At 36.7% G+C, this 18,678-nt stretch overlaps 1 non-coding gene across 1 annotated transcript; it reads right to left on the reverse strand.

The window, feature by feature from the left end:
• Positions 1–4,763: 4,763 nt before the first annotated feature.
• TRNAR-UCU (transfer RNA arginine (anticodon UCU)) lies at positions 4,764–4,837 on the reverse strand. Its single transcript has one exon. It is a non-coding gene; the product is annotated as a tRNA-Arg (tRNA).
• Between the last annotated feature and the right edge of the window lie 13,841 nt (positions 4,838–18,678).

Here is an 18,678-nt window from a genome sequence, read left to right on the forward strand (position 1 = left end):
TATGACTCTTGAAGTCGCTCCTTAGTCACTTAGACTACATGGATTGTAAATCAACTCATCTTGTGCTTCTGTAATTCAAGTACCATAATTGTATGCCCTCTCTAGTACCAATACTGAATTGTCGAAACATACGAGGCGCTGTGGGCTGAGTGTTTGAGGACAGAGTTCAAGAGCGATAGAATGTGTCACTTTTAAGAGAGCTCATTGTTTAACCCATCGGCACGGTAAACTAAAGTCCCGGGTTCGAGTCTCGGTCGAATCGTTCATTTTTTTAACTTTGTATATAAAGAGACCTATGTAGTTAAAGAACTATACCGACAAACTGTAAGAGGTGGTTCCTTATATAAAAATGAAGAGAAAAAGTTCATATGGACGTATGGCGAAAAGTGCATAGTTTCAGAGTTAGGGCTGTCAAATATCGCGAAAAAGCTAAATTTCAACAGGCCCTATTTCCAATTTGAGAAACTGTGGATGGTGGTCTTTATCGTCGTAAGGAAAGGCACGGATACGCAATCCAAAAATGGATATTTCATCAATCTTCAATAGGTGTGCAAGGTATTCTCTACATGATGCTATTCTCAGATATGCCCTGATTACAAGGTGCATCCAAATAGGCAAGATGTAAACCTTGACGACAATGGACACCCAGTGCTTCGGAGGGAAGTCGGAAGTTTTAGAAACCTGCAGCTTTGCGTTCTTTTATGTTCGGAATAACGTGTGCTGCGATATAATTCGTCAGGGTATATTTCACGTTTTTTGCACTTCTAAGCTTGAAAGAAAACATCGCAGCACGCCTTTTCCGAATACGAGAGATCGTGCTGGTCCTATCACTTTCGACATCCCTCCAAAGTATTCCGTGTTCAATACTGTCACGAGTATTCCGTGTTCAAACGAGTTTATCGTTTTCCTACTTTGGACCAAGCCTGAGGTTAGAGCACATTTGAAAATTTGGTTGACGGCATGTCTAGGAATTTCATCCTGCAGGGCATACCATGTATACCCATTGAACATTGATAAAAAATGCATTTTGGATTGCGTATGCGTGGCTCCCTATACCCTGATAACTACCACCATCCACAGTGTCGCGAATTTGAAATTTAACTTTTTCGCGATTTTGGACTTTTCGCCTTAGCTCTGAAACTATGCACTTTTCCCCATACGTCCATATGAACTTATATATATATACTTCATGTAAGCACTAATATAGGCAAAATAAAGTTTACTGAAATGGAAGCAAGTAAACCCAAAGATGCGTAGTGGTTAGCATGTTGATGAGCTTTCTGTACACTGATGAAATTGTTCTCTTTTTGAAATTTTTAAATTCATGCTTATAGAGAAACTGGCGTGTTCTAGTTTCGATAAAAATTTCTGTTGGTTCTGAGTAGCTTAACAGTTATAGAAAATAACTTACGTTCAGGCCAAGGCAAAAAGGAAATAAAGATAAGCAAGTTACTGCGGTTGATAAGGATTTGGAGGAAGTAAGGACAATTGGACTAGCGCTTGAAATTGCAGTAAATTAATTTGAGCCACATGTTATATATGTTTTTAAATATGTCCAGATTACGTTTACGAAAACAGAAACGATGTTTTAACATTTTACAAGAAGTTTCACAATCTATTTGTGGTCGCTGGCTAGTTGCCTTAAGCTCTGTTGGGCTTCGTGCTATGAGTTTGATGGGTATTAGTCGTGAAACTTAAGTCACGATTTATCAACTAACATGATATATATACAGTCTGTTACAAAATAACTGCACCACCTGCTAAAACTACAATGTTTTAATTTCCTTTAGAAAATTGTTAATTATTTTAATCTCTAAATAGGTTTAACGTATATACGAGGGTCAGCTCTGCCCGATCCCCTTCCGAATGTACTAACTACTCTGATGTAATTGATGTCATATGAAATGTTGATCTTTTATTGGTTTAAGTACCAAATTTCACGATTCTACCATGAATGGTTTTTATTTTACAGGTAATTGAATGAACCATGGCGGAGCCAGATGTCAAATTCGCTAAAGAAGTCGTCCAAGGAAATCCATGGTTGCATGCTAGACACATTGGGTGGACAGTGCCCTTCATACTCCACTGTGAAGAAATGGTGTGCGAACTTCAAGCGTGGTGAATTTTCAACAGAAGATGGTGACAGATGTGGCAGGCCAGTGTCAGTGTCAACTCCGGAAAAATTGGACCAGATTCATGACCTGATTTTGAGCAACAGACGGATTTCGCTTCAGGAGATAGCTGACAAAGTGCACATATACAAAGAACGTGTTGGGTCAATAATCCATGATCAGTTGGACATGCACAAGCTTTCTGCGAAATGGATTCCGAAATGTTTGAACGCGGATCAGAAACGCTAACGTGTGAGGTCATCGCAGGTGATTTTACGGCATTTTGCGAAATCCAAGGACGATTTTTTGAATCGGCTTGTTACCCAGGATGAAACGTGGTTGCATTACTTTGATCCGGAAACCAAACAGCAGTCATGCGAGTGGCGCTACTCAGGATCTCCAAGGCCCAAAAAATTCAAAGCACAAAAGTCCGCAGGGAAGGTGCTTGCCTCAATATTGTGGGATAAGGATGGTGTTTTGCTCTCAGACTACCTTCCAAAGGGCCAAACCATAACTGCAGAGTATTACTGCAGTCTACTGTCTAAGGTAACGGACGCTATTAAAGAAAAGCGCCGGGGAAAGTTGACACGAGGGTCTTGTTCTTACAGGACAATGCTCCCGTCACAAGGCTGGCAGAACAATGGATTTTCTGAGGGAGCTAGGATTTCAGTGCATTGACCACCCACCTTACTCGCCAATCTTGCCCCTTCTGATTATTATCTGTTTCCAAAACTCAAAACAGCACTGAAAGGACAGAAACTTCCCAGTGATGAAGAGGTGATAACAGCTGCGGAACAGTTTTTTTTTTGCAGACCTTGAGTTTTTTTTTTGGGGGGGGGGGGGGTTGGAGAAGTTGCAGCATCAAAGTGCTAAGTGTGTAGACCTTCGAGGGGACTATGTTGAATAGCCTCACACTTTCATGTCTGCAGCTCAATTCCTTCTGGGTCGGGCCGAGAACTTATCAGCCTACCCTCTTAATTGTTAGCCATTGGATTTTGATATGTTTTTGTTCGTTACTGCTCATGGATTTTGTGTGCTCTTTGCTCAACAGGTTGCAGTGCATTCAGGACGCAAATGGCTGCTTCATGTATGCCCAAGTGAGTGGTGATCCGCTGATCCTGTCAATGAAAATTTGTCCCATACGTGACCTTTTGTGCTTGTGAGTTGTTGTTTATGATCTGTATATGATATTTAGTGCTTTGTGATTGTTCCTTAATAGTTAGGGTGATTACACACAAAAAAATGGGTAAAATACTGAACGACACATCCCCTTGTAAACAAGGGAAGATACACATAGGTACACATTGTATCACTTTTGAAGTTGGAGTGTTCAGTCACTTAGACCACATGAATTGTGCTCTCATAATGCATTTATATATATATAATTCAATTACCATAATGTAGTATCGATATTAGATTTTCGAAGCATAACAGGCACTGTGGGCTGAGTCTGACCACCGAGTTCAAGAGCGATGGAATGTGTGACTTTTAAAAGACTGGATTGGTTAACCCATCGTCACAGTAAACCCCAAGTTCAATTTTCGGTCCAACCGTTCATTTTTTTTTTTTTTTTTTTTTTTGTTTTTGTTTTTAACACTTTGTGTGTGAAGAGACCTATGTAATTATTTCAAGGTAGCCCCGATTTTCAGGGGGGAAAAAAATGGCAATATTCGACATGTAAACATTAATATAGACACAGTTTACTGAAATTGAAGCAAAGAAACCCATAGACGCGTAGTGACGGTACGTGACGTTTGGGCGCGGACGTTTGGGCCCCGCCGTTTGGACACTGGACGTTTGGGCGCGAAGCCATTTGGGCGCCAGACGTTTGGACGCGAGTTAAATTAAAAAGTCATTATGTTAGGCGCTGAGTACTAACTTCGAATCAAGATATCACAAGGTGTCTACTGTAGTGAAAGTCCTTGAATTATACTGGATTTTGTTTTACATACTAGAAATACTGGAATTTCAAAATTCTAAAAACTGAATTAACAATTAAATTTTGTAAATTTAAGTTTCAACCGAAGTTAAGTATGCTTTTTGTTTGATAACTTTTCAAGCCAAAGGTAAGTAGACCAGACTAGATATGATTGACTGCATTACGTACATAGTGAGCCTATTCCATTAAAAAAACTTCTACTGTAGTTATGCAATAAGTGTGAATGTCAAACACATTTCTAGTGGCTAAATGACCAATATATGTACACTTAACTATTATTTTTCACTTTGAAATCATTTTTTTCCTTTCGCCACTTTCTTTAGTGCAGATTAAATGCTTAAAATGGGACGAAGAAAAAAAAGTGTTAAATTTTGATTTTTATTTTGGAATGTTAATAAAAAAAAGTGATACCAGAAATACAGCATACTACAGTTCCGAAACTCAATGTCTTAGATACCCTGTATTAACAGCTTTCCCTCAACTCGATTAGGATTTTTAGATTTCTGGGCTCTCGGCATGTAAGGCCATTTAGCCCGTCACGTTTGAGGGGGCACACTATCCGGGAAAAGGAGAGGAAGAAAGGATTGGGGGAAAAAAGGAAGCGGCCTGGACCTATAAGTTAGGTACCACCCCGGCATTTGCCTGGTGTGAATAAGGAAAACCTAATTCAGGGTGGCCGGCCTGAAAGAGCGTGTTACACTTTTTCGACCGAGTGCCCCTACCGGGAATCGAACCCGGGACCGCTCGCACAGAAGGCGAGAGCGTTAGCGACTACGCTACGCGGGGCCACTTCTCTCAACTCGAGTGCGCGGAAATCTTTTATTCGTAGTTCTTTATTGGACTTACGGAAGAGAAGAGTTTGGCAAACGTAATACGAAAGAAAGCAAATTTTAATATTCATAAGTATGTAATTATTAACTTTTTTTAAAAAATATAAAAATTAAATCAATATGTTTTAAATAACATTAAGAAAATTATTAACAGTTCGTCTGACTCCTTCATTTCCTAGCTTTCTTAGATAAAGATAGAGGTGTAGGAAATGTATACATCTTGATTCGCGCTTAGTTTTCAGTGTCTAGCTTACTTTATATTTCGTAAATTGTGATTTTTACTATGTACCTCGCGCCCAAACGTCTGGCGCCTAAACGGCTTCGCGCCCAAATGGTGGCGCCCAAACATCCTGTCCCGCGTACTGATTAGTGCATTTATGAGTTTCGGTTCAGTCGAAAGTTTTAACTTTTTAAAATTGTTAAATTTATGCCTATAGAGAAACTGGTGTGTTAAAGTTTCGATAGAGATTTCTGTCGGTTCTAAGTAATGTAACAGTTATAGAAAATAACTTACATTAAGCCAAGATCAAGCTCTGTCCAGATACGTGGAAAGAATTACGCCGAGAGAAATATGAGCGAGTTATTGCTGCGGGTAAGGATTTAGACAGGGACGTAGTGTCCATTAAGGCTATAAGGCTTAGCCTATCCATTTATTTATACGTCAGCCTCAAATGTTGCTTTTGGATATTGTTATAATTAATTTTATTAAAATGGATTTATTTGATGATGCGTTGTTTAAACATCAAGCGAGTTGAAGCGAAGCTTCAGCAAAAACGCATTGAAGGCTATCGGCGGCTAGCCTTCCGTTTCTCTCATGAAATTAGGAGAATGGGACGGTGACAATCACTTTCCCGCCACCCTCAGCAGACGAAAACTTGAGCTATACACAAATTCAACATGATGGAACGAAAGTGGACGAATGTTGACGAAAGGCTAGCCTTTCGGGTGTTTGGCGAAAGAAAAGCGACAGGATGCGGTCTTGTAAGAAACTACATAACAGATACTATGAAAAATTTAGAAGCTCACATTCAGTAACGAGTTTTGACCAAGAAAAAAAAAAAAAAAAAAAAGAGAGAGAGAGAGAGAGAGAGAATAAAAATGTTATGTTATTATGAATAGTATTAATACATCAGGGATCTTATTGCGTACTGGTTTGCGTTATCATAGCGTAAAATTTACATTTTAGTTTTCGATAATTCACATAGCAGTTATAATTGATTGTTGTATTTTTTGCGTTGCGTTGCTATCCGCAAGTTTTTCGAAGATCGATACTGAAGGAGACCTCAGATGAGGTATAGTTTCTTTCTTTCTTTTTTTTCATACTTTCAATCTAAAAATAGCTTTTTCTGTAAAAGTCATAAATTGACTGTGAGCTACTGCTCTACAGTTTTCCATTAGTATGCTGATATGTGTTGTTGCGGGTGAAGTTTTTAAGTTTGTCTATGATTTGGGGAAGTTACACTTAAGATCGTCCTATAGCTATCCGTTTTTATTTGTTTCTTTGAAACAGTAATACAGTGTATGTGTGATACGCAAGTATCGCATATGTAAGAAAACCGTATATGTAAGAGAAACATGAAGCAGAACCACTCTTATCCTTTTTCTTGCATTGTATGAAAAATATATTGCATGAATTAGCATTTTTCTATCAAGCATTACAGCGTAGTCAGAACACTAAGACGTGATTGTTTAAATAAGGGCGGGATAACTTAAATTCACTTTACACTCATATATACATACAACAAAAATTGCAAGTTTCAAGGGATTGGGCCCCTCCTAGCCACCCTCTAGCTACGAATCTAATTTCAGTCTACCCATTTCAAAACTTCACGCTACGTTACTGGATTTAGACGAAGTAAAGTCTATTGGACTAACACGTGAAGTTGTAATTTGAGCCTTATGTTCTTGCATGTTTTTAAATATGTCCAGATTACGTCCATGAAAATAGGAACATTGTTTTAAAATCATATGGAAAGTTTCACAGTCGGTATATGGTCACAGGCTGGTTGACTTAAGCTTTTCAGGGCTTCTTGCTATAAGTTCAGGTATTAGTTGTAGAACCGAAGTCACTATTTATCAATTAACAATATCAAAAGAAAAGAAAATTACCGTGTGGAATCATAATTAATGAATGATTCCTTATAACAGACTGCCAAAATGTACTAAATCAAAATATATTTTATACCTAATCTTCTCATTCGAAAGAGTCCTACTATTTTTTGTTTGAACTGGAGTGAGTAAAGTGTTATAAAACTTTGATTGTTGTGTGTAGTGAGTGATAGAAGTACTGAAAAATTCAGGATTGCTGTATGAAAAGGACCAAGAGATGTATGCATCTCGATATATCAAGAGACAATACTTTCGGTATAATGAGCACCATTTGTTGCAATGATCTTACGAATATATCTAGTTGTTTTGAAAGCAAGATACCTAATTTGATGCTTATTGATGTTCTTGCATACTCATTGATATGATAAAACTGCATATATGTTTTTAAACATATATTGTGTACCTTATTATTAATGTTACTCTATGAAACAGATATTTCAGTCCTATACAGGAAGCAGGCTACGATTTCTGTATAGTATTTTAATCGTTTGTTTTTTAAGTGCCTTTTAAAATTTGAACAGGTAGCAAGATTTGAGTGTCATATTTTCCGATGACAGTTTCTTGTAGAAGGGTTGGTCTTTCCTTCAACATCAGGGGTAGAGCGTTCACCTCTGGTGCTTGGGGTCCCGGGTTCGATCCCAGCCCCCCCCCCCCACCCGCCAAGTGAACTTTGTGGTGGACAAACACCGTGTGCGTGGGTTTCTTCGGGGTTCTCCCGTTTCTTTCCACCATTTTATTCATTTCTCATCATCACCGTCTCCTTTAGCCTTGCTGGCATAAGCGTGGGACGTAAAAGTAAAAGATTTCATTTTTTTCTTCAACAACAACGAACGAAATAAATATTAATAATAAAAATAAATATAGAAGTGTGTACGAGAAATAGCTTCCATTTTGTGATTATCCTATGTAACGATAAACCAGAAGGTGACATTTTGCTTCCCGTTTACATTTTTCTGAGGACATCGGTCGGCTTTCTGAAAAATGGATAAATTCCGCTAAGAATGGGACGTCTGGTCACTCTATTCTAGATTGAACGCTAACAATGGGACCCCAATAACATTTGTTACTAGTGCATGTTTGCTGAGTGGTAAGTAAGAGTAGATTCCAAATTGCTCCTTTTTTTTTTCATTTCCTTGTTGATTTGCATCTGTCATCATTAGTTTTATTGAGTGATTTTAGAGAGATCACGCCACTCGTTGGATCATTTACTTACGAAAGGCTACTGATTGCTATTTGCAAACTCTTGAAAAAAAGAGTTTTTTTAGTACGGGCAACTAGAAACAATATACTTATGTTATTGTAACTTCGATAAAATGTTTCTCATGATGGGCCGTGGTGGCTCAGTGGCAGAGCATTCACCTCTGGCGCGTAGGCTCCTTAATCCGATCCAAGTGTGCTTTATGGTGGACAAACACTATGTGTGTAGATTTTGTCGGAGTTGTCCCGTTTCCTCTCACTTTCATAATTATTCCACTATTGTCATCCATTTCATCATCACCCTCTCCCTTAGCCTCGGTGCATAATCGTGGGACGTTAAACAAACAAAAAATCATAAAATTTTGTAAGATGTTGAATAAATTAAAAAATGTTACAACTTTCTGGCTTGAAGTCACAAGAAACCTAGCTAGATTTTTTTTCCAATTATTTATGGCTAATTCTGGAAAGACTTAACATTATATCAGATTTCGCATAGATGCTAAGATCACAATTCTATATGTTAAAGCATTATAAAGTATGCCAGATCTGACATCACTGCATGTTTGTTGTTTCTTACTCCGTGAAGACTTAAGTCATATGTGTGTTCGAACATGCCAGACAACATTTGAGTGGATGAAAACGAAATTGTAAATTGTACACATTCCGAAAATTCAGTTGCCACCTATAACTACAAGCAAATGTACAGGAGGTAACACTTGAACTTCTCAATGAAAGCATCAGGGCTCTTATTTGTTGTAGCAGTAACATTAATAATTGGAAACTTGTGGTGAATGTTGTTTAAATGTATCACATAGTTGAAAAAGTAACCCAAAGACGGTATTGGGCAGAGTGTGTGAAGAAGAGAATGTGCACACGCACAAGAAAGGAAATAAAACAGGTTACAATGAAGTAGGTGCGTTGGTGTTCGCTTGAAGAGCTTCACTTTCTGACATTTTATCTTCTTCCAGTTTTCAAGAAGTACAAGCATTATCTGTTAAATTCTTATGTATCATTTCTAAAATTAAAGAATTGTACGCATACAATACGCTGGTACAGAAATCAATATGACGTATACTTGGGGACGTTTCATACCTACGTTTGTGTTTCCTTCTTCTTCCTGATACACATCTGATGAAGCATTTAGCGAAAGCGCTAATAGTGTCCTTACATTTCATTGTGTTGTATAATGTTCCCTCTACTTTCTGAGAATTTATAATGTAAACTCTCTTTCTCTCTCTCTCATATATATATATATATATATATATATATATATATATATATATATATATATATATATATATATATATATATATATATATATATATATATATATTGTGGTTATGCTATGTATTATCTATGATTTACATAGAACGGGACGTACGCGAGAGGTATAGCAATAATCATTTTTTTTTAAAGAAAAAAAAAGAAATTTAGCCATTAATACTTTGTATACCAATATTTATGATTTTTTTAAAAAAAAATTGAAATGAAAGAGTAGAATTTTGGGGGAATGTTTTTGATGTGCGTAATTTTATGTTTAGTCGTGTCTATCGAAACTTCTTAAGCACCGACTCATGACTAGACATTGACAAATATAAAAGGTATATATCTCAGGTTATTGATGTAGATAGTAGATAGAAACTAACACAAGAAGATTAATGAGTTGGTTCCAGCTCGAAACTGATGATTTTCTTGGTAAGTCTTTTGTCGCAACTATTCTTGACTTTGGAAAAAGAAACGGTTTGATTCTCGACTCGAGTTGAGGTCATGGACTTCTGTATTTGTAGTGAAATCGTAAGAACATATACTTATGAATTTACTTCTCTCATACTAATTTGTCAATGCATGAACTTACACGTTGTCTTGTGAAAGGTAGCTGACTTCAGTACTTGGAAACAATTTCAAAGAATTATTTTGCATTTTTACAGATAAAGAAATCATTGATTAATCACAATTGTGTTTTGAAATTTCCAACATTTCCGTTTGCTGTTCTCTGAAAATCATTTGAAGAGTAATGAATTAAAAATACAATCACGGACAAAAGTTTAATAATTAGGTTGAATAGCGTCCGTGACAATCAGGCCTGTATTTAGGTAAGTGCTATTCTGTGCTCTAGCACAGGGCGGCAGAATTTAGGGTGCGGCAAAATTTTGGAATTTTTGAAAGATTCACAATAAAGTAATATTTAAAACCAGCAACCCACAGAGTCCCGCGCAAGCACGAGAAAATGACTTAATGTGTTTATTTCGCTCTAATTACAATAGTTACTAATTAGCTAACTTATCTGATTATTTTTAAAACGTCATCCTTTCCCAGCCCCACTCCAAAGGATGAGGATGAAATTGATCATCATGAAAACTGAAACTCAGTGACCTCGAAAACTATGAATTCAACATTAATGTCCGTAATTTTCGATTACTTTTAAAACCTCGGCCCCCTCCCTGGGGAATGGAGTATGATATTCATCTCAGCGACCTGAAAAACTATGAATTCGACTCTAATATTGATCGCTTTCTGGAAGGGGACAAATTTTGTGCGGGGGACGGCAAGTTATTTAGAGCACAGGGGCGCACAATATATAAATACGGGCCTGGTGACAATATATATATATTTAGGTTGGAAGATAAAAACTAGCGACACTATTTTGACTTTGGAGGGTTGTGTTTCAGGACTATAAGAGTTCCGTATCTGATAAAGTAATGAGAAACGAGGAACTGTGGTGAAAGGTAACGACTGTGTGTTTACAGTCAAAAGTAGCAGTGCCGTGAAGTATGACAGAAAGACGAACAACGTATGTGAATCGAAATTGACGTAGCACTTGGGCGCAGTGATCAATATTTTCAGGGACTTCGTGAGCATTGCCGTGTCATACGGTGGCGCGATTGGTGAAAGTGTTTCGTGGAGGTAAGCATATCGTTCAAGATCCTCCCGTTCGAGACGGAAAACAGCACAATTCAGCTACTTGCGTTCCTGCTGCATGCGGATCGCCAATGGACTGCGTGTGAGTTAACCGCGGAGGTAGGCGATTGCTACACATTCTGCACGACATTCGTGGGTTCCGCACGTTAGATATCGTATCAAATCACTGAATTGCAACAATAGCACTCCTGTGCACTTTCACAAGAGTTTGAAACCACTTACCCAAACCACTGCCATATGGTGGGTAAGAACTTGCTTGGAAGGATTGTTACTGTAGACGAAATCTGTGTTCTGTCATATGAACCACAGTTGAATAGGCAATCCAATCAATGCAAACGTCCTGGTTCCTCTCATCCAAAGAACGTGAGCTGTGCACGCAGTGTTCATGTGAAAGTAATGTTCATGATGGGTTACGATATTCATGCGGTCGTGCTGCACGATGCTGTACCTCAAGGGCAGAGTGTCAGAGGTTGCAACATCTTGCGACAACACCTTCGTCCTGCACTCTGAGAAAGCGATAGGACGTTCGGGTACGGATTTCCATCATCCATCAATGCACGATGTCATACGGCTAACATTGTGATGGAGCTCTTGCGTCGGTGGCAGTATGATTTATTTACCTGATATGAGCCCTGCGATTACCTCCTTTGCCGAAAATGGAGGAACAATTTTGAAAGAAGCACTACTACACAAGAGAAGCCATCAGACAATAAAAATGAGGATTTCCACGTTTGATGAAAAGTAAGTCAAGAAGTGATTTCTGTCAACATATTCATCTTAAAATTTTCCATTATTGATATATTTTGTAAGTGTATTGTGTGGCCATATTTTATAGTCATCTGATGCGCATTTAGTTAAACGGACTGTAGTGCTTGATACGTCATAAAGGCATGGACTTCACCTAATGGAGAAAAAAACTGAATTTCCCTCACCATAACATCTACAGTTGCTAATTTAAAGAGTATTCAAAGACAGGAAATGAGTGATTACAATCCAATTCCAGTCTCCCTTTACCGTGACTGTGTTTTATTATGCAGTCTGCTTCGTAACTAGTCAAATATCTTTTCACTCTTGATATCTGTGCTGAACTTTTCAAACCACGTTGATTATATCGTAACTCCTATTGTATTTGGACAATCAAAGTCTGTCTTAGTGAACATCTGTCACGAAAACAACTGTTTGTCGAGTACAGCCGGTGTAAGTGTTTATATTGTCCAAGCACAATCAGAGGCATGGTTAGGAAATGAACTGTGAGGCGTATCTACTAGTCTAACTAAAAGGTTAGTCGAAAACCCGAATTCGATTCTCGGTCCAGTCAATTTTTCGATCCTTTGAATTCCATAAAGTTTATTAATTAATACATACCTCGAAAGCATTCAAAATTATCTAAAAGTGAACATTTTAGTAAAAAGTTATTGCCTTCTTCCGCATATCTCTTCAGAAAACTAACGTTATTTGTGGAGCTACACCCTGTTGATTATCTTGTTCCTAATGGCATTATTTTTCATGCAGTACTAGTAGTAGAGCGTTCACCTCTGTTGCGCGAGGTCCGTGGTTTGAGCTCAGTTCACGCCAAGTAGGCTTTGTGGCGGACAAAAACCATGTGCGTGGATTTTTCAGGGTTCTTCCCACTTTCTGAACTTTACGATTTCATACATTCTCACCTTTACCGTCTCTTTTAGCCTACGGCATAACCGTGACACGTAAGAAAGAAAGAACGTCCAGTAGTAAAATTTCCCTCGTACCTAAATGATCTTCTTCATAAGTACCGAGATTCGATTCCCGCTAGAAGAGCACAAAATATTTGTTTTCACTTTCATTTATTTTTCATACTGTTTAGCCTAAAGAACATAATCTTGGAATGTCAAACTGGAAAATATTATTTCATTTGTTTCATGAGTATTAACCAGTACCGACTGATTAATAATAATTAAAAAACAGTGCTTTCCAGGCTCATTTGTTTCCTCTATTATATTTCACTCTACTAATAATATAATTGATTGAAGGAAAATGTTAACACTACACTGATTTGATTTTCTTCAACATTCCTTAAAAATCAAACTTTGAGATATGCTCCCTTTTTATTCACAATTTTCCTTTACACTACAAACGTACGTAAGTTAAATAGAAGCAGCTCAAACAAATTTTTTTTTTAGAGAAATTTTTGAAAAGTACCAAAAGTCGACCACACTTGTCAATTGCTGAGTTTTGAAAGGAAGAATAATTCTATATGATAATAACAGTGAAACAAAGAATCATAAAATCTCCTTGACATAAAAGTGTTTTGAGTAACAAAAAAACAGAAATGCAATTCTAATTTTGTTACAGCCTCATAGGGGGATGTGGGTTTACATCAAAGATAAATAAAGTATTCTGCAATGAGGACTATTGTGTGTGCTACAAACGGTAAGTTTGATCTGTATGTGTGGTTTAAGTCTTCAGGACACCATTTTAATTATTCTTTAAAGGCCGTTATAAACTGTGCACTTTTCGTGGTAAATTTTATGCATTATAACGTTCATGTAGCTATACTATAAGAAGAAGCCATAAAGTTCTTATCCTCACCATGATAGAAATGAGCTATGAATCTACAATTTGGTTCACAGAGACGTTCTTCTCCACATATTCATTTCGTTGATTTGATTTTGAGTTTAGCGGCCCTTTCAACAGCGAGGCTATATGAGATGTGATCCGAACCACAGAACTTCCGCCGGGAATCGAACCCGGGTCTCCACGCCAAATGCGCGTACGCTAATCACTTAGCCAAAAGAAAACTCATATTCATTTCGTATTACCATTTCTCATCTACGGATCAGTCCGTTTATGTTATCTGCATAAAAGTCTAACCAAGTTTTCACCACATTAATGACCTTGTCATCATCCGCAAAATGCCTATCTCCCCCCACGCACATGTTGTTTGTCCACCACAAAGCTCACTTGGCGCGAGCTGGGATCGAACCAACCACATAACTAACATTTAATAAATATACCCTATCTCTAGCTACTCTATTAATGTATCTGGGATGTCATTCCGTACATTAGCCTGACACAAAACTATAAAGACATTCTGCCAATCGTTCAAACTTGGCGGGCGTTTCGATTTTACGCTCACTATTCCAAAATGATTGAATGGCAGAGTCTATTATTGGTGTGGTGGATGGGCAACATCCAGCGTACAGCTATGTCTAAACCCCGTTTCATCATCTCACGTTGTTCGCCGATGGCTTAACGGATGTTAAAAAAAAAAAAAAAAAAAAAAAAAAAAAAAAAAAAAAAAAAAACTCGTAAATACTATTAATCCGTTCTAGCCACAGAAACCTCGTACATATGTATTTTTTTTTTTTTTCATTTTTAAGGGTTTTCTAGTTAAATACAAGCATAATACTAAATTAAATAGTACTCCTATCGCTAATACGGTTCTCTTAGGAGTCAATCAGGGCTAAAATAACAAATGCAAACAAGAACAAAAAAAGTTAAATTTATGACCAGAGGACTCTGACAAATAATGTTTACATTAAATGTGCAAAAGTATTTCTGATCACGTAGAATTGTGATTACAAGAGAGTGTGACACTGTACCCGAAATATCGTCTGTAAGTCGAGGTAAAAATTGTTCATAGAACTAGTTCTGGAATCGATTTGTTCGCAAGAAGAAGGATTTCCAAATCGACAGTCCACTGAACCACGAAGTGACTAGTACACTGAACATAGTCGCTTTCCATTCACACATAAAATATACGCAACAAGATTATATTTTTATCTTCCAGCACAACATAAATAGAAAACCTTCCTCAGTAGCTACTGAGATGCTAATAAAAATGCATTTCATCCCATGCTATACATTTGCTGGATCGTAGTATCTAGTTTTCATTTTTAATATACTTTCCAGCCACATTGCTGAGGAAAGTTCTCCTATTTTTGAAACACTTATTATATTACGTACCAGTATTGATATTTCGATATTAAATATAGAATGTTCCATTTATCACTCACGTATTTCGACAAACAACCTTTCGAAACCACATGGCCTTGAATTTTTAAAGGAATAGAGAAGAAACATCAAATTAAAAAACGACGTTCAAAATATTTGGGTTTGAACACAACTATCAAATGAAGCAAAAATTTAGAGAAACACTTTGATAAATATGAAGTTATTTTAGGACAGTTTACGAACCAGCATTGTTTATTATGCTTCGTGCTCCTGTTATTGTACAGGGTGTTTCAAAACAACAACGACTACGTTTGGGAGGTGATTCTTGACACCAAGATACGACAAAAAGTATGGACCAAACTGAGTGCATAAATGCTTCCTTTCGGAGGCTGCCGAAAACATTAAAAGCTTTAAAGGTCCATAGCTCCAAAAGGCCCTATCGTAGTCGGGTCAAGACTTCAGTTAGGAACTAATATGTGCGCTATCCAAAAATACACGTTTCAGAATCTTAAGGTACTCACGCAATAATTTTTATAGGCGGAGTTTGGCTACGGACATATAATTTGAAGTGCTAACTACCTACCTCTACAAAAATTGTTGCAGAAGTACCACAGGATTCTGAAACTTTGATATTTGGATAGGATACATACTAGTTCCTAAGCGAAGTTTTGACCCAACTACGGTAGGTCCCATAGTTTTGGACCTATGCATTTTTAAAGTTTGTTTTCGACAATCTATAACTTCGAAAGCAAGCATTTATGCACCCTGGTTGGTTTATACTTTTTGTGTTATCTTGGTGTAAGGAATCACTTCCCAGACGTTGTCGATGTTGTTTTGAAACACCCTATATATATACACTACAAAAAGAGATATCAGCCAAAACTAAAAATCATAAAAGGGGTGCCAAAAAGTTAACACCCAACATCTGAAATATCGCATCTCAAATAAATAATATATCATATTAGGGAAACAAATATTTCATTAAAATCAAGTAATAATACAAAGAGGTTAGAGAACCGATAAATGTTCTAGGAATGTAGGGGGAGAATCTGACAATTCTGAGGCTACATAACATCGCGGTGCCTGAGATGAATGTGATATTTCTGAAGGAATTTACATCTGTGAAAAAGCTGACACGTTGGACGGATACATGCAGGTTTTCCTTTTAATTTTAATTTCTTTATTCCTTCCGGTTTAAGACGACGTTTGCAGACACACACCAGTGCTAAATGCAAAAGAATTCCGACTAGTAGGGGCGATCTGAACGAAACTTCATCATATGTGAACCTTCGGAGCAGTCTGTTCTCCTGCGTAAGTATAGTTTCTGAAACTCGTTCCTCTTTCACTTCAGAATAAATGGATAGTTATTTTCACCATTTAGAGTGCACTTTCAGGATAAATACCTTAGTTGAGTTCGCCCTTAAGAGCCTGACATCCTAATAATAATAATACAAAATTTACCATTTTTCTTTTGCTTGTTTTTCATAAGTGAAAGGAGATAATGAAATGCAACTTACCACAATCATGGGTAATGTTATTCTACAACATAAAATATGAACCTGAAGGATTTTCAGTGTTGTTATCTATAGAAATTACAATGTTACCAGAATAACAATTCCCCCAAAATTTAAGTTAAGCCAGCGACTAGAGGAACGAACTTAACTGCATTTGATTACGTATCATATTGTTTTGGTATCCTGTTAAATACATTTTAAATAATAGTTGTATTTAGTTCGTAATGAACAAAATAGTTTTAACATACAGTTATTAAAATTAAATAATAATGTTATTTAAAAAGTAGTTCACAGGATTCCAAAACATAGGTATTCAAGTGCAGTTGAGTTCATTCCTTTAGTCGTGGATTATGGGGAATAGTTATTCTGGCAGCACTGTAATTTCTATTGATGGTAACACTGAAAATTCTTCAGGTTCTTACTTTCTGTTGTAGAATAACATTATCTATGATAGTGGTAAGTTACATTTCATTATCTACTTTCACTTATGAAAAACAAGCAAAAGAAAAATGGTAAATTTTGTTTTAGTATGTCAGGCTCTTAATATTCGGAACTCCTCAATTATGCTTTGCGTATTGTAATATATTCACTTCAACCTTACCATACACATCAAGCGCTTCGTTCTGTCTTTGCTCCTATATGTGAAGATTTTCTATATACTATAAGAATTTTTGATCATTTCGCAGCAATTTTCACCGCCTTCCTGTCAAGCAGCAGTAAATTTCACGTTTAACATTGATACCGAATAAGTACGTATAGTTTCGGATATTAGCATTCTAATAAAATTCCAAAGAATTGTATTAAGTTACTATGTCTTCAGAGATAACATGGCCTCAATTCCAAAATGGCACTGCCTACTTGAACGGTTTGGAGCTGATTTTTTTTTTTTCCTTCCACACCTTATGATGAACTTAGTGCAAACAATTATAGTATACCACTTTTTAGTGTGTGATCATGTTATACAGGTCACAAACTATAAGTGTATTCGCTAAATACTTCATCAGATAGAAAGTAAAAAAATATGTCTATATGAAATCTTTTTAAGATTTCCCGGTTGCACTTTTTGCTAAAACAGATAATTAACAGTAACGAATGATTGTGGTAGGAAAAAAACTACCACGGATACGATGTTATTCAGCACAAACTCAGGTGGGTTGAGGAGGTTGAACCAGGAACTTCTCGGATCAGAGAAGAACGATCTTTACCACTCAGCCACCATACTTCATATTATATATATATATATATATATATATATATATATATATATATATATATATATAATCTTCCAGAAACTTTCTTACTAGAACATACTACGAAAAAGACATTAGATTTTCCCTGTGTTCTACATTTTATAACAAACCAAAAATTTTAATTAACTATGCTTCGGATTACCAAGTTTCTGGAGTGATTAATAGGTCTTAGCTCATAGTTGGTAGGACATGCGACCGACACTTTTTTTTGAGTGGTTTCTAATTGGGATTGCAATTTTTTCTTTTTTTTGCTAAGGATACAAAACTTACACAGTATAGTAACATGGATGTGGAAAAGGTATTTTTCTCGAAAGAAAAAGTCTGAATTAAAACTTCGACACGTTTTATTTCCTTTGTAATTGTCCCTATTCACTATCTGGAATTAAGTTGAATATTTACAAGAAAGGAATCAATTATAAGGGGTATTGTATGTATTGGACACATTTTCCTTGACCAATTATCTCAAATATCTCTAAATCATCACTGTTTATAAAATTGCTATATTACTCAATTGGTCCTTAGTTTTTAGTGACTCGGGCCATAATTGGGTAAGTTTAAACCGGTCTGGGTCACGGTGGAGCGCTTATCTCTGGTTCCTGGTTCGATCTCTGGCCATGTTAGTTTGCGATAAGCAACATCGTGTCCGTGAGTTTTCTCGTAGTAGTCCCGTTTCCTTCCACAATCTCATTCCACCAATTCTTCAATCATTATTCACTTACTGTAATCATCTGTCTCCCTTAGCCTAAAGATCATAATCGTGGGACGTTAAATTGAAATATTTTATTGAAACCAGTCTCCTATTCTCATTATCATTATCCTGTTTTCTGAGAATAAGGAAGAAAATATAGGACAGTATTCTCACAATTCATTTAGTGTTAT

The sequence above is a fragment of the Thermobia domestica genome, chromosome 7 (genome assembly GCF_964235325.1).
Source record: "Thermobia domestica chromosome 7, izTheDome1.hap1.1, whole genome shotgun sequence".
NCBI lineage: Eukaryota > Metazoa > Arthropoda > Insecta > Zygentoma > Lepismatidae > Thermobia > Thermobia domestica.